Raw genomic sequence first — 22,500 nt, 5'->3', positions numbered from 1 at the left:
CGTGTTAGCAGGGACTGTCTGCGGCGCGCTGGTGTGTCCCGGGCTTTAGAGTAGAGAGACAGTTCAACTGTAAGTATAATCGGCAGAAACGGATATTGCCTTCCCTTTAAGTAGAGCGTCAGGGACAGCCTCCCTGGCTTACGGCCATACTAGCCTGAATACGCCCGATCTCGACCGATCTCGGAAGCCAGGCAGGCTCGGGCCTGGTCAGTACTTGGATGGGAGACCGCCTGGGAATACCAGGTGCTGTAAGCTTTTGCACCTTTTACACACCAGAGGGCGACAAATCACGAGTTTTAACTTTGGATACACACAATTTCATCATTATTTCAGATTTTACTTCCCCAAATACACAGGCATACAATAGATCTTGATCTCCAACGTAAACGGTCCCTAGTAACTAGGGTACATTCGTAAATTAATTGAGCATCATGGCTAGAAGTGACTCAATGTTGCCTAATCTTTCTCATCAAGAAATGACACAATTACAGCAACACAAAAAGGAACTCCACCACACAAAGTTCAGTGCTCACAAGGAGACTCATTCAACACACACGGTTCCATTCCCATTCATGCAAAGCACGAAAGTGTAAAACTTGGGAACATACTTGAGAGCAAAGATCACATTCAATCTCATTCAAGGCACGGATGTGAATGCAACGGGATGAAATTACTGAAATGATGCCTGCCCTCGAACTGTGATGATGGACTACCCGACTCGCCAATAATATTGGGTTCTGGTGTATTGAAATACAGGAGCTGCTGGATTTGTGTGTTTTCTTACCCCCTCACCATAGTTTGTCAAATGTTTAAACAACTGAACTTATATTCAAGGTTTGTTTCTCTTCATATGTTTTACTGGTTTACATTTGTCTCAGCAACCTGTTGAATGATTCTTCTGCTTTCAAAACAAAATGACAACAGGATGAATGCACACACTTGAAAATACAATACATGCAATGTTATGCATCATAGTGATGCAACCTCCTTTCAGTTTCATACTGCATGTCAATTGAAATCCTTACTGAAATGCACACCTTCTCAAGATTGCGCTTGACTGGCGTGTCAGGCACTCAATTACAGCTGTTTTATCAAGACAATGTGTTCGTTTTGTAAAATATAGTTCCGGTCTGGTGTGGCACCCCAGCTAACGCACAACGTTGCCACAACGTTTCGTGTTAGCAGGGACTGTCTGTGGCGCGCTGGTGTGTCCCGGACTTTAGAGTAGAGAGACAGTTCAACTGCAAGTATGAGCGGCAGAAACGGATATTGCCTTCCCTTTAAGTAGAGCGTCAGGGACAGCCTCACTGGCTTACGGCCATACTAGCCTGAATACGCCCGATCTCGTCCGATCTCGGAAGCTAAGCAGGCTCCGGCCTGGTCAGTACTTGGATGGGAGACCGCCTGGGAATACCAGGTGCTGTAAGCTTTTGCATCTTTTACACACCAGAGGGCGACAAATCACGAGTTTTAACTTTGGATACACGCAATTTCATCATTATTTCAGATTTGACTTCCCCAAATACACAGGCATACAATAGATCTTGTTCTCCAACGTAAACGGTCCCTAGTAACTAGGGTACATTCGTAAATAAATTGAGCATCATGGCTAGAAGTGACTAAATGTTGCCTAATCTTTCTCATCGAGAAATGACACAATTACAGCAACACAAAAAGGAACTCCACCGGACAAAGTTCAGTGCTCACAAGGAGCCTCATTCAACACACACGGTTCCATTCCCATTCATGCAAAGCACGAAAGTGTAAAACTTGGGAACATACTTGAGAGCAAAGATCACATTCAATCTCATTCAAGGCACGGATGTGAATGCAACGGGATGAAATTACTGAAATGATGCCTGCCCTCGAACTGTGATGATGGACTACCCGACTCGCCAATAATATTGGGTTCTGGTGTATTGAAATACAGGAGCTGCTGGATTTGTGTGTTTTCTTACCCCCTCACCATAGTTTGTCAAATGTTTAAACAACTGATCTTATATTCAAGGTTTGTTTCTCTTCATATGTTTTACTGGTTTACATTTGTCTCAGCAACCTGTTGAATGATTCTTCTGCTTTCAAAACAAAATGACAACAGGATGAATGCACACACTTGTAAATACAATACATGCAATGTTATGCATCATAGTGATGCAACCTCCTTTCAGTTTCATACTGCATGTCAATTGAAATCCTTACTGAAATGCACACCTTCTCAAGATTGCGCTTGACTGGCGTGTCAGGCACTCAATTACAGCTGTTTTATCAAGACAATGTGTTCGTTTTGTAAAATATAGTTCCGGTCTGGTGTGGCACCCCAACTAACGCACAACGTTGCCACAACGTTGCCACAACGTTGCCACAACGTGGCGTGTTAGCAGGGACTGTCTGCGGCGCGCTGGTGTGTCCCGGGCTTTAGAGTAGAGAGACAGTTCAACTGTAAGTATGATCGGCAGAAACGGATATTGCCTTCCCTTTAAGTAGAGCGTCAGGGACAGCCTCCCTGGCTTACGGCCATACTAGCCTGAATACGCCCGATCTCGACCGATCTCGGAAGCCAGGCAGCCTCGGGCCTGGTCAGTACTTGGATGGGAGACCGCCTGGGAATACCAGGTGCTGTAAGCTTTTGCACCTTTTACACACCAGAGGGCGACAAATCACGAGTTTTAACTTTGGATACACACAATTTCATCATTATTTCAGATTTTACTTCCCCAAATACACAGGCATACAATAGATCTTGATCTCCAACGTAAACGGTCCCTAGTAACTAGGGTACATTCGTAAATTAATTGAGCATCATGGCTAGAAGTGACTCAATGTTGCCTAATCTTTCTCATCAAGAAATGACACAATTACAGCAACACAAAAAGGAACTCCACCACACAAAGTTCAGTGCTCACAAGGAGACTCATTCAACACACACGGTTCCATTCCCATTCATGCAAAGCACGAAAGTGTAAAACTTGGGAACATACTTGAGAGCAAAGATCACATTCAATCTCATTCAAGGCACGGATGTGAATGCAACGGGATGAAATTACTGAAATGATGCCTGCCCTCGAACTGTGATGATGGACTACCCGACTCGCCAATAATATTGGGTTCTGGTGTATTGAAATACAGGAGCTGCTGGATTTGTGTGTTTTCTTACCCCCTCACCATAGTTTGTCAAATGTTTAAACAACTGAACTTATATTCAAGGTTTGTTTCTCTTCATATGTTTTACTGGTTTACATTTGTCTCAGCAACCTGTTGAATGATTCTTCTGCTTTCAAAACAAAATGACAACAGGATGAATGCACACACTTGAAAATACAATACATGCAATGTTATGCATCATAGTGATGCAACCTCCTTTCAGTTTCATACTGCATGTCAATTGAAATCCTTACTGAAATGCACACCTTCTCAAGATTGCGCTTGACTGGCGTGTCAGGCACTCAATTACAGCTGTTTTATCAAGACAATGTGTTCGTATTGTAAAATATAGTTCCGGTCTGGTGTGGCACCCCAGCTAACGCACAACGTTGCCACAACGTTTCGTGTTAGCAGGGACTGTCTGTGGCGCGCTGGTGTGTCCCGGACTTTAGAGTAGAGAGACAGTTCAACTGCAAGTATGAGCGGCAGAAACGGATATTGCCTTCCCTTTAAGTAGAGCGTCAGGGACAGCCTCCCTGGCTTACGGCCATACTAGCCTGAATACGCCCGATCTCGTCCGATCTTGGAAGCTAAGCAGGCTCCGGCCTGGTCAGTACTTGGATGGGAGACCGCCTGGGAATACCAGGTGCTGTTAGCTTTTGCATCTTTTACACACCAGAGGGCGACAAATCACGAGTTTTAACTTTGGATACACGCAATTTCATCATTATTTCAGATTTGACTTCCCCAAATACACAGGCATACAATAGATCTTGTTCTCCAACGTAAACGGTCCCTAGTAACTAGGGTACATTCGTAAATAAATTGAGCATCATGGCTAGAAGTGACTAAATGTTGCCTAATCTTTCTCATCGAGAAATGACACAATTACAGCAACACAAAAAGGAACTCCACCGGACAAAGTTCAGTGCTCACAAGGAGCCTCATTCAACACACACGGTTCCATTCCCATTCATGCAAAGCACGAAAGTGTAAAACTTGGGAACATACTTGAGAGCAAAGATCACATTCAATCTCATTCAAGGCACGGATGTGAATGCAACGGGATGAAATTACTGAAATGATGCCTGCCCTCGAACTGTGATGATGGACTACCCGACTCGCCAATAATATTGGGTTCTGGTGTATTGAAATACAGGAGCTGCTGGATTTGTGTGTTTTCTTACCCCAACACCATAGTTTGTCAAATGTTTAAACAACTGAACTTATATTCAAGGTTTGTTTCTCTTCATATGTTTTACTGGTTTACATTTGTCTCAGCAACCTGTTGAATGATTCTTCTGCTTTCAAAACAAAATGACAACAGGATGAATGCACACACTTGTAAATACAATACATGCAATGTTATGCATCATAGTGATGCAACCTCCTTTCAGTTTCATACTGCATGTCAATTGAAATCCTTACTGAAATGCACACCTTCTCAAGATTGCGCTTGACTGGCGTGTCAGGCACTCAATTACAGCTGTTTTATCAAGACAATGTGTTCGTTTTGTAATATATAGTTCCGGTCTGGTGTGGCACCCCAGCTAACGCACAACGTTGCCACAACGTTTCGTGTTAGCAGGGACTGTCTGCGGCGCGCTGGTGTGTCCCGGACTTTAGAGTAGAGAGACAGATCAACTGCAAGTATGAGCGGCAGAAACGGATATTGCCTTCCCTTTAAGTAGAGCGTCAGGGACAGCCTCCCTTGCTTACGACCATACTAGCCTGAATACGCCCGATCTCGTCCGATCTCGGAAGCTAAGCAGGCTCGGGCCTGGTCAGTACTTGGATGGGAGACCGCCTGGGAATACCAGGTGCTGTAAGCTTTTGCATCTTTTACACACCAGAGGGTGACAAATCACGAGTTTTAACTTTGGATACACGCAATTTCATCATTATTTCAGATTTGACTTCCCCAAATACACAGGCATACAATAGATCTTGTTCTCCAACGTAAACGGTCCCTAGAAACTAGGGTACATTCGTAAATAAATTGAGCATCATGGCTAGAAGTGACTAAATGTTGCCTAATCTATCTCATCGAGAAATGACACAATTACAGCAACACAAAAAGGAACTCCACCGGACAAAGTTCAGTGCTCACAAGGAGCCTCATTCAACACACACGGTTCCATTCCCATTCATGCAAAGCACGAAAGTGTAAAACTTGGGAACATACTTGAGAGCAAAGATCACATTCAATCTCATTCAAGGCACGGATGTGAATGCAACGGGATGAAATAACTGAATTGATGCCTGCCCTCGAACTGTGATGATGGACTACCCGACTCGCCAATAATATTGGGTTCTGGTGTATTGAAATACAGGAGCTGCTGGATGTGTGTGTTTTCTTACCCCCTCACCATAGTTTGTCAAATGTTTAAACAACTGAACTTATATTCAAGGTTTGTTTCTCTTCATATGTTTTACTGGTTTACATTTGTCTCAGCAACCTGTTGAATGATTCTTCTGCTTTCAAATTAAAATGACAACAGGATGAATGCACACACTTGAAAATACAATACATGCAATGTTATGCATCATAGTGATGCAACCTCCTTTCAGTTTCATACTGCATGTCAATTGAAATCCTTACTGAAATGCACACCTTCTCAAGATTGCGCTTGACTGGCGTGTCAGGCACTCAATTACAGCTGTTTTATCAAGACAATGTGTTCGTTTTGTAATACATAGTTCCGGTCTGGTGTGGCACCCCAGCTAACGCACAACGTTGCCACAATGTTGCCACAACGTGGCGTGTTAGCAGGGACTGTCTGCGGCGCGCTGGTGTGTCCCGGGCTTTAGAGTAGAGAGACAGTTCAACTGTAAGTATGAACGGCAGAAACGGATATTGCCTTCCCTTTAAGTAGAGCGTCAGGGACAGCCTCCCTGGCTTACGGCCATACTAGCCTGAATACGCCCGATCTCGTCCGATCTCGGAAGCTAAGCAGGCTCGGGCCTGGTCAGTACTTGGATGGGAGACCGCCTGGGAATACCAGGTGCTGTAAGCTTTTGCATCTCTTACACACCAGAGGGCGACAAATCACGAGTTTTAACTTTGGATACACGCAATTTCATCATTATTTCAGATTTGACTTCCCCAAATACACAGGCATACAATAGATCTTGTTCTCCAACGTAAACGGTCCCTAGTAACTAGGGTACATTCGTAAATAAATTGAGCATCATGGCTAGAAGTGACTAAATGTTGCCTAATCTTTCTCATCGAGAAATGACACAATTACAGCAACACAAAAAGGAACTCCACCGGACAAAGTTCAGTGCTCACAAGGAGCCTCATTCAACACACACGGTTCCATTCCCATTCATGCAAAGCACGAAAGTGTAAAACTTGGGAACATACTTGAGAGCAAAGATCACATTCAATCTCATTCAAGGCACGGATGTGAATGCAACGGGATGAAATTACTGAAATGATGCCTGCCCTCGAACTGTGATGATGGACTACCCGACTCGCCAATAATATTGGGTTCTGGTGTATTGAAATACAGGAGCTGCTGGATTTGTGTGTTTTCTTACCCCCTCACCATAGTTTGTCAAATGTTTAAACAACTGAACTTATATTCAAGGTTTGTTTCTCTTCATATGTTTTACTGGTTTACATTTGTCTCAGCAACCTGTTGAATGATTCTTCTGCTTTCAAAACAAAATGACAACAGGATGAATGCACACACTTGAAAATACAATACATGCAATGTTATGCATCATAGTGATGCAACCTCCTTTCAGTTTCATACTGCATGTCAATTTAAATCCTTACTGAAATGCACACCTTCTCAAGATTGCGCTTGAATGGCGTGTCAGGCACTCAATTACAGCTGTTTTATCAAGACAATGTGTTAGTTTTGTAATTCATAGGTCTGGTGTGGCACCCCAGCTAACGCACAACGTTGCCACAACGTTTCGTGTTAGCAGGGACTGTCTGCGGCGCGCTGGTGTGTCCCGGACTTTAGAGTAGAGAGACAGTTCAACTGTAAGTATGAGCGGCAGAAACGGATATTGCCTTCCCTTTAAGTAGAGCGTCAGGGACAGCCTCCCTGGCTTACGGCCATACTAGCCTGAATACGCCCAATCTTGTCCGATCTTGGAAGCTAAGCAGGCTTGGGCTTGGTCAGTACTTGGATGGGAGACCGCCTGGGAATACCAGGTGCTGTAAGCTTTTGCATCTTTTACACACCAGAGGGCGACAAATCACGAGTTTTAACTTTGGATATACGCAATTTCATCATTATTTCAGATTTGACTTCCCCAAATACACAGGCATACAATAGATCTTGTTCTCCAACGTAAACGGTCCCTAGTAACTAGGGTACATTCGTAAATAAATTGAGCATCTTGGCTAGAAGTGACTAAATGTTGCCTAATCTTTCTCATCGAGAAATGACACAATTACAGCAACACAAAAAGGAACTCCACCGGACAAAGTTCAGTGCTCACAAGGAGCCTCATTCAACACACACGGTTCCATTCCCATTCATGCAAAGCACGAAAGTGTAAAACTTGGGAACTTACTTGAGAGCAAAGATCACATTCAATCTCATTCAAGGCACGGATGTGAATGCAACGGGATGAAATTACTGAAATGATGCCTGCCCTCGAACTGTGATGATGGACTACCCGACTCGCCAATAATATTGGGTTCTGGTGTATTGAAATACAGGAGCTGCTGGATGTGTGTGTTTTCTTACCCCCTCACCATAGTTTGTCAAATGTTTAAACAACTGAACTTATATTCAAGGTTTGTTTCTCTTCATATGTTTTACTGGTTTACATTTGTCTCAGCAACCTGTTGAATGATTCTTCTGCTTTCAAATTAAAATGACAACAGGATGAATGCACACACTTGAAAATACAATACATGCAATGTTATGCATCATAGTGATGCAACCTCCTTTCAGTTTCATACTGCATGTCAATTGAAATCCTTACTGAAATGCACACCTTCTCAAGATTGCGCTTGACTGGCGTGTCAGGCACTCAATTACAGCTGTTTTTTCAAGACAATGTGTTCGTTTTGTAATACATAGTTCCGGTCTGGTGTGGCACCCCAGCTAACGCACAACGTTGCCACAATGTTGCCACAACGTGGCGTGTTAGCAGGGACTGTCTGCGGCGCGCTGGTGTGTCCCGGGCTTTAGAGTAGAGAGACAGTTCAACTGTAAGTATGAACGGCAGAAACGGATATTGCCTTCCCTTTAAGTAGAGCGTCAGGGACAGCCTCCCTGGCTTACGGCCATACTAGCCTGAATACGCCCGATCTCGTCCGATCTCGGAAGCTAAGCAGGCTCGGGCCTGGTCAGTACTTGGATGGGAGACCGCCTGGGAATACCAGGTGCTGTAAGCTTTTGCATCTTTTACACACCAGAGGGCGACAAATCACGAGTTTTAACTTTGGATACACGCAATTTCATCATTATTTCAGATTTGACTTCCCCAAATACACAGGCATACAATAGATATTGTTCTCCAACGTAAACGGTCCCTAGTAACTAGGGTACATTCGTAAATAAATTGAGCATCATGGCTAGAAGTGACTAAATGTTGCCTAATCTTTCTCATCGAGAAATGACACAATTACAGCAACACAAAAAGGAACTCCACCGGACAAAGTTCAGTGCTCACAAGGAGCCTCATTCAACACACACGGTTCCATTCCCATTCATGCAAAGCACGAAAGTGTAAAACTTGGGAACATACTTGAGAGCAAAGATCACATTCAATCTCATTCAAGGCACGGATGTGAATGCAACGGGATGAAATTACTGAAATGATGCCTGCCCTCGAACTGTGATGATGGACTACCCGACTCGCCAATAATATTGGGTTCTGGTGTATTGAAATACAGGAGCTGCTGGATTTGTGTGTTTTCTTACCCCCTCACCATAGTTTGTCAAATGTTTAAACAACTGAACTTATATTCAAGGTTTGTTTCTCTTCATATGTTTTACTGGTTTACATTTGTCTCAGCAACCTGTTGAATGATTCTTCTGCTTTCAAAAAAAAATGACAACAGGATGAATGCACACACTTGAAAATACAATAAATGCAATGTTATGCATCATAGTGATGCAACCTCCTTTCAGTTTCATACTGCATGTCAATTGAAATCCTTACTGAAATGCACACCTTCTCAAGATTGCGCTTGACTGGCGTGTCAGGCACTCAATTACAGCTGTTTTATCAAGACAATGTGTTCGTTTTGTAATACATAGTTCCGGTCTGGTGTGGCACCCCAGCTAACGCACAACGTTGCCACAATGTTGCCACAACGTGGCGTGTTAGCAGGGACTGTCTGCGGCGCGCTGGTGTGTCCCGGGCTTTAGAGTAGAGAGACAGTTCAACTGTAAGTATGAACGGCAGAAACGGATATTGCCTTCCCTTTAAGTAGAGCGTCAGGGACAGCCTCCCTGGCTTACGGCCATACTAGCCTGAATACGCCCGATCTCGTCCGATCTCGTCCGATCTCGGAAGCCAAGCAGGCTCGGGCCTGGTCAGTACTTGGATGGGAGACCGCCTGGGAATACCAGGTGCTGTAAGCTTTTGCATCTCTTACACACCAGAGGGCGACAAATCACGAGTTTTAACTTTGGATACACGCAATTTCATCATTATTTCAGATTTGACTTCCCCAAATACACAGGCATACAATAGATCTTGTTCTCCAACGTAAACGGTCCCTAGTAACTAGGGTACATTCGTAAATAAATTGAGCATCATGGCTAGAAGTGACTAAATGTTGCCTAATCTTTCTCATCGAGAAATGACACAATTACAGCAACACAAAAAGGAACTCCACCGGACAAAGTTCAGTGCTCACAAGGAGCCTCATTCAACACACACGGTTCCATTCCCATTCATGCAAAGCACGAAAGTGTAAAACTTGGGAACATACTTGAGAGCAAAGATCACATTCAATCTCATTCAAGGCACGGATGTGAATGCAACGGGATGAAATTACTGAAATGATGCCTGCCCTCGAACTGTGATGATGGACTACCCGACTCGCCAATAATATTGGGTTCTGGTGTATTGAAATACAGGAGCTGCTGGATTTGTGTGTTTTCTTACCCCCTCACCATAGTTTGTCAAATGTTTAAACAACTGAACTTATATTCAAGGTTTGTTTCTCTTCATATGTTTTACTGGTTTACATTTGTCTCAGCAACCTGTTGAATGATTCTTCTGCTTTCAAAACAAAATGACAACAGGATGAATGCACACACTTGAAAATACAATACATGCAATGTTATGCATCATAGTGATGCAACCTCCTTTCAGTTTCATACTGCATGTCAATTGAAATCCTTACTGAAATGCACACCTTCTCAAGATTGCGCTTGACTGGCGTGTCAGGCACTCAATTACAGCTGTATTATCAAGACAATGTGTTCGTTTTGTAATACATAGTTCCGGTCTGGTGTGGCACCCCAGCTAACGCACAACGTTGCCACAACGTTTCGTGTTAGCAGGGACTGTCTGCGGCGCGCTGGTTTGTCCCGGGCTTTAGAGTAGAGTGACAGTTCAACTGTAAGTATGAACGGCAGAAACTGATATTGCCTTCCCTTTAAGTAGAGCGTCAGGGACAGCCTCCCTGGCTTACGGCCATACTAGCCTGAATACGCCCGATCTCGTCCGATCTCGGAAGCTAAGCAGGCTCGGGCCTGGTCAGTACTTGGATGGGAGACCGCCTGGGAATACCGGGTGCTGTAAGCTTTTGCATCTTTTACACACCAGAGGGCGACAAATCACGAGTTTTAACTTTGGATACACGCAATTTCATCATTATTTCAGATTTTACTTCCCCAAATACACAGGCATACAATAGATCTTGTTCTCCAACGTAAACGGTCCCTAGTAACTAGGGTACATTCGTAAATAAATTGAGCATCATGGCTAGAAGTGACTAAATGTTGCCTAATCTTTCTCATCGAGAAATGACACAATTACAGCAACACAAAAAGGAACTCCACCAGACAAAGTTCAGTGCTCACAAGGAGCCTCATTCAACACACACGGTTCCATTCCCATTCATGCAATGCACGAAAGTGTAAAACTTGGGAACATACTTGAGAGCAAAGATCACATTCAATCTCATTCAAGGCACGGATGTGAATGCAACGGGATGAAATTACTGAAATGATGCCTGCCCTCGAACTGTGATGATGGACTACCCGACTCGCCAATAATATTGGGTTCTGGTGTATTGAAATACAGGAGCTGCTGGATTTGTGTGTTTTTTTACCCCCTCACCATAGTTTGTCAAATGTTTAAACAACTGAACTTATATTCAAGGTTTGTTTCTCTTCATATGTTTTACTGGTATACATTTGTCTCAGCAACCTGTTGAATGATTCTTCTGCTTTCAAAACAAAATGACAACAGGATGAATGCACACACTTGAAAATACAATACATGCAATGTTATGCATCATAGTGATGCAACCTCCTTTCAGTTTCATACTGCATGTCAATTGAAATCCTTACTGAAATGCACACCTTCTCAAGATTGCGCTTGACTGGCGTGTCAGGCACTCAATTACAGCTGTTTTATCAAGACAACGTGTTCGTTTTGTAATATATAGTTCCGGTCTGGTGTGGCACCCCAGCTAACGCACAACGTTGCCACAATGTTGCCACAACGTGGCGTGTTAGCAGGGACTGTCTGCGGCGCGCTGGTGTGTCCCGGGCTTTAGAGTAGAGAGACAGTTCAACTGTAAGTATGAACGGCAGAAACGGATATTGCCTTCCCTTTAAGTAGAGTGTCAGGGACAGCATTCCTGGCTTACGGCCATACTAGCCTGAATACGCACGATCTCGGAAGCTAAGCAGGCTTGGGCCAGGTCAGTACTTGGATGGGAGACCGCCTGGGAATACCAGGTGCTGTAAGCTTTTGCATCTTTTACACACCAGAGGGCGACAAATCACGAGTTTTAACTTTGGATACACGCAATTTCATCATTATTTCAGATTTTACTTCCCCAAATACACAGGCATACAATAGATCTTGTTCTCCAACGTAAACGGTCCCTAGTAACTAGGGTACATTCGTAAATAAATTGAGCATCATGGCTAGAAGTGACTAAATGTTGCCTAATCTTTCTCATCGAGAAATGACACAATTACAGCAACACAAAAAGGAACTCCACCGGACAAAGTTCAGTGCTCACAAGGAGCCTCATTCAACACACACGGTTCCATTCCCATTCATGCAATGCACGAAAGTGTAAAACTTGGGAACATACTTGAGAGCAAAGATCACATTCAATCTCATTCAAGGCACGGATGTGAATGCAACGGGATGAAATTACTGAAATGATGCCTGCCCTCGAACTGTGATGATGGACTACCCGACTCGCCAATAATATTGGGTTCTGGTGTATTGAAATACAGGAGCTGCTGGATTTGTGTGTTTTTTTACCCCCTCACCATAGTTTGTCAAATGTTTAAACAACTGAACTTATATTCAAGGTTTGTTTCTCTTCATATGTTTTACTGGTTTACATTTGTCTCAGCAACCTGTTGAATGATTCTTCTGCTTTCAAAACAAAATGACAACAGGATGAATGCACACACTTGAAAATACAATACATGCAATGTTATGCATCATAGTGATGCAACCTCCTTTCAGTTTCATACTGCATGTCAATTGAAATCCTTACTGAAATGCACACCTTCTCAAGATTGCGCTTGACTGGCGTGTCAGGCACTCAATTACAGCTGTTTTATCAAGACAACGTGTTCGTTTTGTAATATATAGTTCCGGTCTGGTGTGGCACCCCAGCTAACGCACAACGTTGCCACAATGTTGCCACAACGTGGCGTGTTTGCAGGGACTGTCTGCGGCGCGCTGGTGTGTCCCGGGCTTTAGAGTAGAGAGACAGTTCAACTGTAAGTATGAACGGCAGAAACGGATATTGCCTTCCCTTTAAGTAGAGTGTCAGGGACAGCATTCCTGGCTTACGGCCATACTAGCCTGAATACGCCCGATCTCGGAAGCTAAGCAGGCTTGGGCCAGGTCAGTACTTGGATGGGAGACCGCCTGGGAATTCCAGGTGCTGTAAGCTTTTGCATCTTTTACACACCAGAGGGCGACAAATCACGAGTTTTAACTTTGGATACACGCAATTTCATCATTATTTCAGATTTGACTTCCCCAAATACACAGGCATACAATAGATCTTGTTCTCCAACGTAAACGGTCCCTAGTAACTAGGGTACATTCGTAAATAAATTGAGCATCATGGCTAGAAGTGACTAAATATTGCCTAATCTTTCTCATCGAGAAATGACACAATTACAGCAACACAAAAAGGAACTCCACCGGACAAAGTTCAGTGCTCACAAGGAGCCTCATTCAACACACACGGTTCCATTCCCATTCATGCAAAGCACGAAAGTGTAAAACTTGGGAACATACTTGAGAGCAAAGATCACATTCAATCTCATTCAAGGCACGGATGTGAATGCAACGGGATGAAATTACTGAAATGATGCCTGCCCTCGAACTGTGATGATGGACTACCCGACTCGCCAATAATATTGGGTTCTGGTGTATTGAAATACAGGAGCTGCTGGATTTGTGTGTTTTCTTACCCCCTCACCATAGTTTGTCAAATGTTTAAACAACTGAACTTATATTCAAGGTTTGTTTCTCTTCATATGTTTTACTGGTTTACATTTGTCTCAGCAACCTGTTGAATGATTCTTCTGCTTTCAAAACAAAATGACAACAGGATGAATGCACACACTTGAAAATACAATACATGCAATGTTATGCATCATAGTGATGCAACCTCCTTTCAGTTTCATACTGCATGTCAATTGAAATCCTTACTGAAATGCACACCTTCTCAAGATTGCGCTTGAATGGCGTGTCAGGCACTCAATTACAGCTGTTTTATCAAGACAATGTGTTCGTTATGTAATATATAGTTCCGGTCTGGTGTGGCACCCCAGCTAATGCACAACATTGCCACAATGTTGCCACAACGTGGCGTGTTAGCAGGGACTGTCTGCGGCGCGCTGGTGTGTCCCGGGCTTTAGAGTAGAGAGACAGTTCAACTGTAAGTATGAACGGCAGAAACGGATATTGCCTTCCCTTTAAGTAGAGCGTCAGGGACAGCCTCCCTGGCTTACGGCCATACTAGCCTGAATACGCCCGATCTCGTCCGATCTCGGAAGCTAAGCAGGCTCGTTCCTGGTCAGTACTTGGATGGGAGACCGCCTGGGAATACCTGGTGCTGTAAGCTTTTGCATCTTTTACACACCAGAGGGCGACAAATCACGAGTTTTAACTTTGGATACACGCAATTTCATCATTATTTCAGATTTGACTTCCCCAAATACACAGGCATACAATAGATCTTGTTCTCCAACGTAAACGGTCCCTAGTAACTAGGGTACATTCGTAAATAAATTGAGCATCATGGCTAGAAGTGACTAAATGTTGCCTAATCTTTCTCATCGAGAAATGAGACAATTACAGCAACACAAAAAAGAACTCCACCGGACAAAGTTCAGTGCTCACAAGGAGCCTCATTCAACACACACGGTTCCATTCCCATTCATGCAAAGCACGAAAGTGTAAAACTTGGGAACATACTTGAGAGCAAAGATCACATTCAATCTCATTCAAGGCACGGATGTGAATGCAACGGGATGAAATTACTGAAATGATGACTGCCCTCGAACTGTGAAGATGGACTACCCGACTTGCCAATAATATTGGGTTCTGGTGTATTGAAATACAGGAGCTGCTGGATTTGTGTGTTTTCTTAACCCCTCACCATAGTTTGTCAAATGTTTAAACAACTGAACTTATATTCAAGGTTTGTTTCTCTTCATATGTTTTACTGGTTTACATTTGTCTCAGCAACCTGTTGAATGATTCTTCTGCTTTCAAAACAAAATGACAACAGGATGAATGCACACACTTGAAAATACAATACATGCAATGTTATGCATCATAGTGATGCAACCTCCTTTCAGTTTCATACTGCATGTCAATTGAAATCCTTACTGAAATGCACACCTTCTCAAGATTGCGCTTGACTGGCGTGTCAGGCACTCAATTACAGCTGTTTTATCAAGACAATGTGTTCGTTTTGTAATATATAGTTCCGGTCTGGTGTGGCACCCCAGCTAACGCACAACGTTGCCACAATGTTGCCACAACGTGGCGTGTTAGCAGGGACTGTCTGCGGCGCGCTGGTGTGTCCCGGGCTTTAGAGTAGAGAGACAGTTCAACTGTAAGTATGAACGGCAGAAACGGATATTGCCTTCCCTTTAAGTAGAGCGTCAGGGACAGCCTCCCTGGCTTACGGCCATACTAGCCTGAATACGCCCGATCTCGTCCGATCTCGGAAGCTAAGCAGGCTCGTGCCTGGTCAGTACTTGGATGGGAGACCGCCTGGGAATACCAGGTGCTGTAAGCTTTTGCATCTTTTACACACCAGAGGGCGACAAATCACGAGTTTTAACTTTGGATACACGCAATTTCATCATTATTTCAGATTTTACTTCCCCAAATACACAGGCATACAATAGATCTTGTTCTCCAACGTAAACGGTCCCTAGTAACTAGGGTATATTCGTAAATAAATTGAGCATCATGGCTAGAAGTGACTAAATGTTGCCTAATCTTTCTCATCGAGAAATTACACAATTACAGCAACACAAAAAGGAACTCCACCGGACAAAGTTCAGTGCTCACAAGGAGCCTCATTCAACACACACGGTTCCATTCCCATTCATGCAAAGCACGAAAGTGTAAAACTTGGGAACATACTTGAGAGCAAAGATCACATTCAATCTCATTCAAGGCACGGATGTGAATGCAACGGGATGAAATTACTGAAATGATGCCTGCCCTCGAACTGTGATGATGGACTACCCGACTCGCCAATAATATTGGGTTCTGGTGTATTGAAATACAGGAGCTGCTGGATTTGTGTGTTTTCTTACCCCCTCACCATAGTTTGTCAAATGTTTAAACAACTGAACTTATATTCAAGGTTTGTTTCTCTTCATATGTTTTACTGGTTTACATTTGTCTCAGCAACCTGTTGAATGATTCTTCTGCTTTCAAAACAAAATGACAACAGGATGAATGCACACACTTGAAAATACAATACATGCAATGTTATGCATCATAGTGATGCAACCTCCTTTCAGTTTCATACTGCATGTCAATTGAAATCCTTACTGAAATGCACACCTTCTCAAGATTGCGCTTGACTGGCGTGTCAGGCACTCAATTACAGCTGTTTTATCAAGACAATGTGTTCGTTTTGTAAAATATAGTTCCGGTCTGGTGTGGCACCCCAGCTAACGCACAACGCTGCCACAACGTTGCCACAACGTGGCATGTTAGCAGGGACTGTCTGCGGCGCGCTGGTGTGTCCCGGGCTTTAGAGTAGAGAGACAGTTCAACTGTAAGTATGAACGGCAGAAACGGATATTGCCTTCCCTTTAACTAGAGCGTCAGGGACAGCCTCCCTGGCTTACGGCTATACTAGCCTGAATACGCCCGATCTCGTCCGATCTCGGAAGCCAAGCAGGCTCGGGTCTGGTCAGTACTTGGATGGGAGACCGCCTGGGAGTACCAGGTGCTGTAAGCTTCTGCACCTTTTACACACCAGAGGGCGACAAATTACGAGTTTTAACTTTGGATACACACAATTTCATCATTATTTCAGATTTTACTTCCCCAAATACACAGGCATACAATAGATCTTGTTCTCCAATGTAAACGGTCCCTAGTAACTAGGGTACATTCGTAAATAAATTGAGCATCATGGCTAGAAGTGACTAAATGTTGCCTAATCTTTCTCATCGAGAAATGACACAATTACAGCAACACAAAAAGAACTCCACCGGACAAAGTTCAGTGCTCACAAGGAGCCTCATTCAACACACACGGTTCCATTCCCATTCATGCAAAGCACGAAAGTGTAAAACTTGGGAACATACTTGAGAGCAAAGATCACATTCAATCTCATTCAAGGCACGGATGTGAATGCAACGGGATGAAATTACTGAAATGATGCCTGCCCTCGAACTGTGATGATGGAGTACCCGACTCGCCAATAATATTGGGTTCTGGTGTATTGAAATACAGGAGCTGCTGGATTTGTGTGTTTTCTTACCCCCTCACCATAGTTTGTCAAATGTTTAAACAACTGAACTTATATTCAAGGTTTGTTTCTCTTCATATGTTTTACTGGTTTACATTTGTCTCAGCAACCTGTTGAATGATTCTTCTGCTTTCAAAACAAAATGACAACAGGATGAATGCACACACTTGAAAATACAATACATGCAATGTTATGCATCATAGTGATGCAACCTCCTTTCAGTTTCATACTGCATGTCAATTGAAATCCTTACTGAAATGCACACCTTCTCAAGATTGCGCTTGACTGGCGTGTCAGGCACTCAATTACAGCTGTTTTATCAAGACAACGTGTTCGTTTTGTAATATATAGTTCCGGTCTGGTGTGGCACCCCAGCTAACGCACAACGTTGCCACAATGTTGCCACAACGTGGCGTGTTAGCAGGGACTGTCTGCGGCGCGCTGGTGTGTCCCGGGCTTTAGAGTAGAGAGACAGTTCAACTGTAAGTATGAACGGCAGAAACGGATATTGCCTTCCCTTTAAGTAGAGTGTCAGGGACAGCATTCCTGGCTTACGGCCATACTAGCCTGAATACGCCCGATCTCGGAAGCTAAGCAGGCTTGGGCCAGGTCAGTACTTGGATGGGAGACCGCCTGGGAATTCCAGGTGCTGTAAGCTTTTGCATCTTTTACACACCAGAGGGCGACAAATCACGAGTTTTAACTTTGGATACACGCAATTTCATCATTATTTCAGATTTGACTTCCCCAAATACACAGGCATACAATAGATCTTGTTCTCCAACGTAAACGGTCCCTAGTAACTAGGGTACATTCGTAAATAAATTGAGCATCATGGCTAGAAGTGACTAAATATTGCCTAATCTTTCTCATCGAGAAATGACACAATTACAGCAACACAAAAAGGAACTCCACCGGACAAAGTTCAGTGCTCACAAGGAGCCTCATTCAACACACACGGTTCCATTCCCATTCATGCAAAGCACGAAAGTGTAAAACTTGGGAACATACTTGAGAGCAAAGATCACATTCAATCTCATTCAAGGCACGGATGTGAATGCAACGGGATGAAATTACTGAAATGATGCCTGCCCTCGAACTGTGATGATGGACTACCCGACTCGCCAATAATATTGGGTTCTGGTGTATTGAAATACAGGAGCTGCTGGATTTGTGTGTTTTCTTACCCCCTCACCATAGTTTGTCAAATGTTTAAACAACTGAACTTATATTCAAGGTTTGTTTCTCTTCATATGTTTTACTGGTTTACATTTGTCTCAGCAACCTGTTGAATGATTCTTCTGCTTTCAAAACAAAATGACAACAGGATGAATGCACACACTTGAAAATACAATACATGCAATGTTATGCATCATAGTGATGCAACCTCCTTTCAGTTTCATACTGCATGTCAATTGAAATCCTTACTGAAATGCACACCTTCTCAAGATTGCGCTTGAATGGCGTGTCAGGCACTCAATTACAGCTGTTTTATCAAGACAATGTGTTCGTTTTGTAATATATAGTTCCGGTCTGGTGTGGCACCCCAGCTAATGCACAACATTGCCACAATGTTGCCACAACGTGGCGTGTTAGCAGGGACTGTCTGCGGCGCGCTGGTGTGTCCCGGGCTTTAGAGTAGAGAGACAGTTCAACTGTAAGTATGAACGGCAGAAACGGATATTGCCTTCCCTTTAAGTAGAGCGTCAGGGACAGCCTCCCTGGCTTACGGCCATACTAGCCTGAATACGCCCGATCTCGTCCGATCTCGGAAGCTAAGCAGGCTCGGGCCTGGTCAGTACTTGGATGGGAGACTGCCTGGGAATACCAGGTGCTGTAAGCTTTTGCATCTTTTACACACCAGAGGGCGACAAATCACGAGTTTTAACTTTGGATACACGCAATTTCATCATTATTTCAGATTTTACTTCCCCAAATACACAGGCATACAATAGATCTTGTTCTCCAACGTAAACGGTCCCTAGTAACTAGGGTACATTCGTAAATAAATTGAGCATCATGGCTAGAAGTGACTAAATGTTGCCTAATCTTTCTCATCGAGAAATGACACAATTACAGCAACACAAAAAGGAACTCCACCGGACAAAGTTCAGTGCTCACAAGGAGCCTCATTCAACACACACGGTTCCATTCCCATTCATGCAAAGCACGAAAGTGTAAAACTTGGGAACATACTTGAGAGCAAAGATCACATTCAATCTCATTCAAGGCACGGATGTGAATGCAACGGGATGAAATTACTGAAATGATGCCTGCCCTCGAACTGTGATGATGGACTACCCGACTCGCCAATAATATTGGGTTCTGGTGTATTGAAATACAGGAGCTGCTGGATTTGTGTGTTTTCTTACCCCCTCACCATAGTTTGTCAAATGTTTAAACAACTGAACTTATATTCAAGGTTTGTTTCTCTTCATATGTTTTACTGGTTTACATTTGTCTCAGCAACCTGTTGAATGATTCTTCTGCTTTCAAAACAAAATGACAACAGGATGAATGCACACACTTGAAAATACAATACATGCAATGTTATGCATCATAGTGATGCAACCTCCTTTCAGTTTCATACTGCATGTCAATTGAAATCTTACTGAAATGCACACCTTCTCAAGATTGCGCTTGACTGGCGTGTCAGGCACTCAATTACAGCTGTATTATCAAGACAATGTGTTCGTTTTGTAATATATAGTTCCGGTCTGGTGTGGCACCCCAGCTAACGCACAATGTTGCCACAACGTGGCGTGTTAGCAGGGACTGTCTGCGGCGCGCTGGTGTGTCCCGGGCTTTAGAGTAGAGAGACAGTTCAACTGTAAGTATGAACGGCAGAAACGGATATTGCCTTCCCTTTAAGTAGAGCGTCAGGGACAGCCTCCCTGGCTTACGGCCATACTAGCCTGAATACGCCCGATCTCGTCCGATCTCGGAAGCTAAGCAGGCTCGTGCCTGGTCAGTACTTGGATGGGAGACCGCCTGGGAATACCAGGTGCTGTAAGCTTTTGCATCTTTTACACACCAGAGGGCGACAAATCACGAGTTTTAACTTTGGATACACGCAATTTCATCATTATTTCAGATTTTACTTCCCCAAATACACAGGCATACAATAGATCTTGTTCTCCAACGTAAACGGTCCCTAGTAACTAGGGTATATTCGTAAATAAATTGAGCATCATGGCTAGAAGTGACTAAATGTTGCCTAATCTTTCTCATCGAGAAATTACACAATTACAGCAACACAAAAAGGAACTCCACCGGACAAAGTTCAGTGCTCACAAGGAGCCTCATTCAACACACACGGTTCCATTCCCATTCATGCAAAGCACGAAAGTGTAAAACTTGGGAAAATACTTGAGAGCAAAGATCACATTCAATCTCATTCAAGGCACGGATGTGAATGCAACGGGATGAAATTACTGAAATGATGCCTGCCCTCGAACTGTGATGATGGACTACCCGACTCGCCAATAATATTGGGTTCTGGTGTACTGAAATACAGGAGCTGCTGGATTTGTGTGTTTTCTTACCCCCTCACCATAGTTTGTCAAATGTTTAAACAACTGAACTTATATTCAAGGTTTGTTTCTCTTCATATGTTTTACTGGTTTACATTTGTCTCAGCAACCTGTTGAATGATTCTTCTGCTTTCAAAACAAAATGACAACAGGATGAATGCACACACTTGAAAATACAATACATGCAATGTTATGCATCATAGTGATGCAACCTCCTTTCAGTTTCATACTGCATGTCAATTGAAATCCTTACTGAAATGCACACCTTCTCAAGATTGCGCTTGACTGGCGTGTCAGGCACTCAATTACAGCTGTTTTATCAAGACAATGTGTTCGTTTTGTAAAATATAGTTCCGGTCTGGTGTGGCACCCCAGCTAACGCACAACGCTGCCACAACGTTGCCACAACGTGGCGTGTTAGCAGGGACTGTCTGCGGCGCGCTGGTGTGTCCCGGGCTTTAGAGTAGAGAGACAGTTCAACTGTAAGTATGAACGGCAGAAACGGATATTGCCTTCCCTTTAACTAGAGCGTCAGGGACAGCCTCCCTGGCTTACGGCTATACTAGCCTGAATACGCCCGATCTCGTCCGATCTCGGAAGCCAAGCAGGCTCGGGTCTGGTCAGTACTTGGATGGGAGACCGCCTGGGAATACCAGGTGCTGTAAGCTTCTGCACCTTTTACACACCAGAGGGCGACAAATCACGAGTTTTAACTTTGGATACACACAATTTCATCATTATTTCAGATTTTACTTCCCCAAATACACAGGCATACAATAGATCTTGTTCTCCAATGTAAACGGTCCCTAGTAACTAGGGTACATTCGTAAATAAATTGAGCATCATGGCTAGAAGTGACTAAATGTTGCCTAATCTTTCTCATCGAGAAATGACACAATTACAGCAACACAAAAAGAACTCCACCGGACAAAGTTCAGTGCTCACAAGGAGCCTCATTCAACACACACGGTTCCATTCCCATTCATGCAAAGCACGAAAGTGTAAAACTTGGGAACATACTTGAGAGCAAAGATCACATTCAATCTCATTCAAGGCACGGATGTGAATGCAACGGGATGAAATTACTGAAATGATGCCTGCCCTCGAACTGTGATGATGGACTACCCGACTCGCCAATAATATTGGGTTCTGGTGTATTGAAATACAGGAGCTGCTGGATTTGTGTGTTTTCTTACCCCCTCACCATAGTTTGTCAAATGTTTAAACAACTGAACTTATATTCAAGGTTTGTTTCTCTTCATATGTTTTACTGGTTTACATTTGTCTCAGCAACCTGTTGAATGATTCTTCTGCTTTCAAAACAAAATGACAACAGGATGAATGCACACACTTGAAAATACAATACATGCAATGTTATGCATCATAGTGATGCAACCTCCTTTCAGTTTCATACTGCATGTCAATTGAAATCCTTACTGAAATGCACACCTTCTCAAGATTGCGCTTGACTGGCGTGTCAGGCACTCAATTACAGCTGTTTTATCAAGACAATGTGTTCGTTTTGTAAAATATAGTTCCGGTCTGGTGTGGCACCCCAGCTAACGCACAACGTTGCCACAACGTGGCGTGTTAGCAGGGACTGTCTGCGGCGCGCTGGTGTGTCCCGGACTTTAGAGTAGAGAGACAGTTCAACTGCAAGTATGA

The 22,500-nt window shown here is 43.5% G+C and overlaps 15 non-coding genes and 4 pseudogenes across 15 annotated transcripts; all 19 read left to right on the top strand.

Moving 5' to 3' along the window:
- Nucleotides 1-136: 136 nt before the first annotated feature.
- Nucleotides 137-255, top strand: LOC136736789 (5S ribosomal RNA). Its single transcript, XR_010811842.1, has one exon. It is a non-coding gene; the product is annotated as a 5S ribosomal RNA (ribosomal RNA).
- Nucleotides 256-1,310: 1,055 nt separating this feature from the next.
- LOC136737278 (5S ribosomal RNA) lies at nucleotides 1,311-1,429 on the top strand. Its single transcript, XR_010812243.1, has one exon. It is a non-coding gene; the product is annotated as a 5S ribosomal RNA (ribosomal RNA).
- A 1,077-nt stretch (nucleotides 1,430-2,506) lies between these two features.
- Nucleotides 2,507-2,625, top strand: LOC136736854 (5S ribosomal RNA). Its single transcript, XR_010811892.1, has one exon. It is a non-coding gene; the product is annotated as a 5S ribosomal RNA (ribosomal RNA).
- Nucleotides 2,626-3,680: 1,055 nt separating this feature from the next.
- On the top strand, nucleotides 3,681-3,799 carry LOC136736756 (5S ribosomal RNA). The gene has a single exon (XR_010811811.1). It is a non-coding gene; the product is annotated as a 5S ribosomal RNA (ribosomal RNA).
- Nucleotides 3,800-4,854: 1,055 nt separating this feature from the next.
- On the top strand, nucleotides 4,855-4,973 carry LOC136737294 (5S ribosomal RNA). The gene has a single exon (XR_010812259.1). It is a non-coding gene; the product is annotated as a 5S ribosomal RNA (ribosomal RNA).
- A 1,066-nt stretch (nucleotides 4,974-6,039) lies between these two features.
- LOC136736968 (5S ribosomal RNA) lies at nucleotides 6,040-6,158 on the top strand. Its single transcript, XR_010811947.1, has one exon. It is a non-coding gene; the product is annotated as a 5S ribosomal RNA (ribosomal RNA).
- Nucleotides 6,159-7,208: 1,050 nt separating this feature from the next.
- Nucleotides 7,209-7,327, top strand: LOC136736707 (5S ribosomal RNA). Its single transcript, XR_010811764.1, has one exon. It is a non-coding gene; the product is annotated as a 5S ribosomal RNA (ribosomal RNA).
- Nucleotides 7,328-8,393: 1,066 nt separating this feature from the next.
- LOC136736967 (5S ribosomal RNA) lies at nucleotides 8,394-8,512 on the top strand. Its single transcript, XR_010811946.1, has one exon. It is a non-coding gene; the product is annotated as a 5S ribosomal RNA (ribosomal RNA).
- A 1,066-nt stretch (nucleotides 8,513-9,578) lies between these two features.
- LOC136736794 (uncharacterized) lies at nucleotides 9,579-9,707 on the top strand (annotated as a pseudogene).
- Nucleotides 9,708-10,762: 1,055 nt separating this feature from the next.
- LOC136737112 (5S ribosomal RNA) lies at nucleotides 10,763-10,881 on the top strand. The gene has a single exon (XR_010812084.1). It is a non-coding gene; the product is annotated as a 5S ribosomal RNA (ribosomal RNA).
- A 1,066-nt stretch (nucleotides 10,882-11,947) lies between these two features.
- On the top strand, nucleotides 11,948-12,056 carry LOC136736916 (uncharacterized; annotated as a pseudogene).
- A 1,066-nt stretch (nucleotides 12,057-13,122) lies between these two features.
- On the top strand, nucleotides 13,123-13,231 carry LOC136736845 (uncharacterized; annotated as a pseudogene).
- Nucleotides 13,232-14,297: 1,066 nt separating this feature from the next.
- LOC136736760 (5S ribosomal RNA) lies at nucleotides 14,298-14,416 on the top strand. Its single transcript, XR_010811814.1, has one exon. It is a non-coding gene; the product is annotated as a 5S ribosomal RNA (ribosomal RNA).
- A 1,066-nt stretch (nucleotides 14,417-15,482) lies between these two features.
- On the top strand, nucleotides 15,483-15,601 carry LOC136737413 (5S ribosomal RNA). Its single transcript, XR_010812374.1, has one exon. It is a non-coding gene; the product is annotated as a 5S ribosomal RNA (ribosomal RNA).
- Nucleotides 15,602-16,667: 1,066 nt separating this feature from the next.
- LOC136736738 (5S ribosomal RNA) lies at nucleotides 16,668-16,786 on the top strand. Its single transcript, XR_010811794.1, has one exon. It is a non-coding gene; the product is annotated as a 5S ribosomal RNA (ribosomal RNA).
- A 1,065-nt stretch (nucleotides 16,787-17,851) lies between these two features.
- LOC136736844 (uncharacterized) lies at nucleotides 17,852-17,960 on the top strand (annotated as a pseudogene).
- A 1,066-nt stretch (nucleotides 17,961-19,026) lies between these two features.
- Nucleotides 19,027-19,145, top strand: LOC136737260 (5S ribosomal RNA). The gene has a single exon (XR_010812226.1). It is a non-coding gene; the product is annotated as a 5S ribosomal RNA (ribosomal RNA).
- A 1,054-nt stretch (nucleotides 19,146-20,199) lies between these two features.
- On the top strand, nucleotides 20,200-20,318 carry LOC136737411 (5S ribosomal RNA). The gene has a single exon (XR_010812372.1). It is a non-coding gene; the product is annotated as a 5S ribosomal RNA (ribosomal RNA).
- A 1,066-nt stretch (nucleotides 20,319-21,384) lies between these two features.
- Nucleotides 21,385-21,503, top strand: LOC136736701 (5S ribosomal RNA). The gene has a single exon (XR_010811758.1). It is a non-coding gene; the product is annotated as a 5S ribosomal RNA (ribosomal RNA).
- The last annotated feature ends 997 nt before the right edge of the window (nucleotides 21,504-22,500 follow it).

This window comes from Amia ocellicauda, unplaced genomic scaffold (assembly GCF_036373705.1).
Source record: "Amia ocellicauda isolate fAmiCal2 unplaced genomic scaffold, fAmiCal2.hap1 HAP1_SCAFFOLD_47, whole genome shotgun sequence".
NCBI lineage: Eukaryota > Metazoa > Chordata > Actinopteri > Amiiformes > Amiidae > Amia > Amia ocellicauda.
The sequence above is the reverse complement of the archived record's forward strand: the minus strand, read 5'-3'. Positions and strand labels throughout refer to the sequence as shown.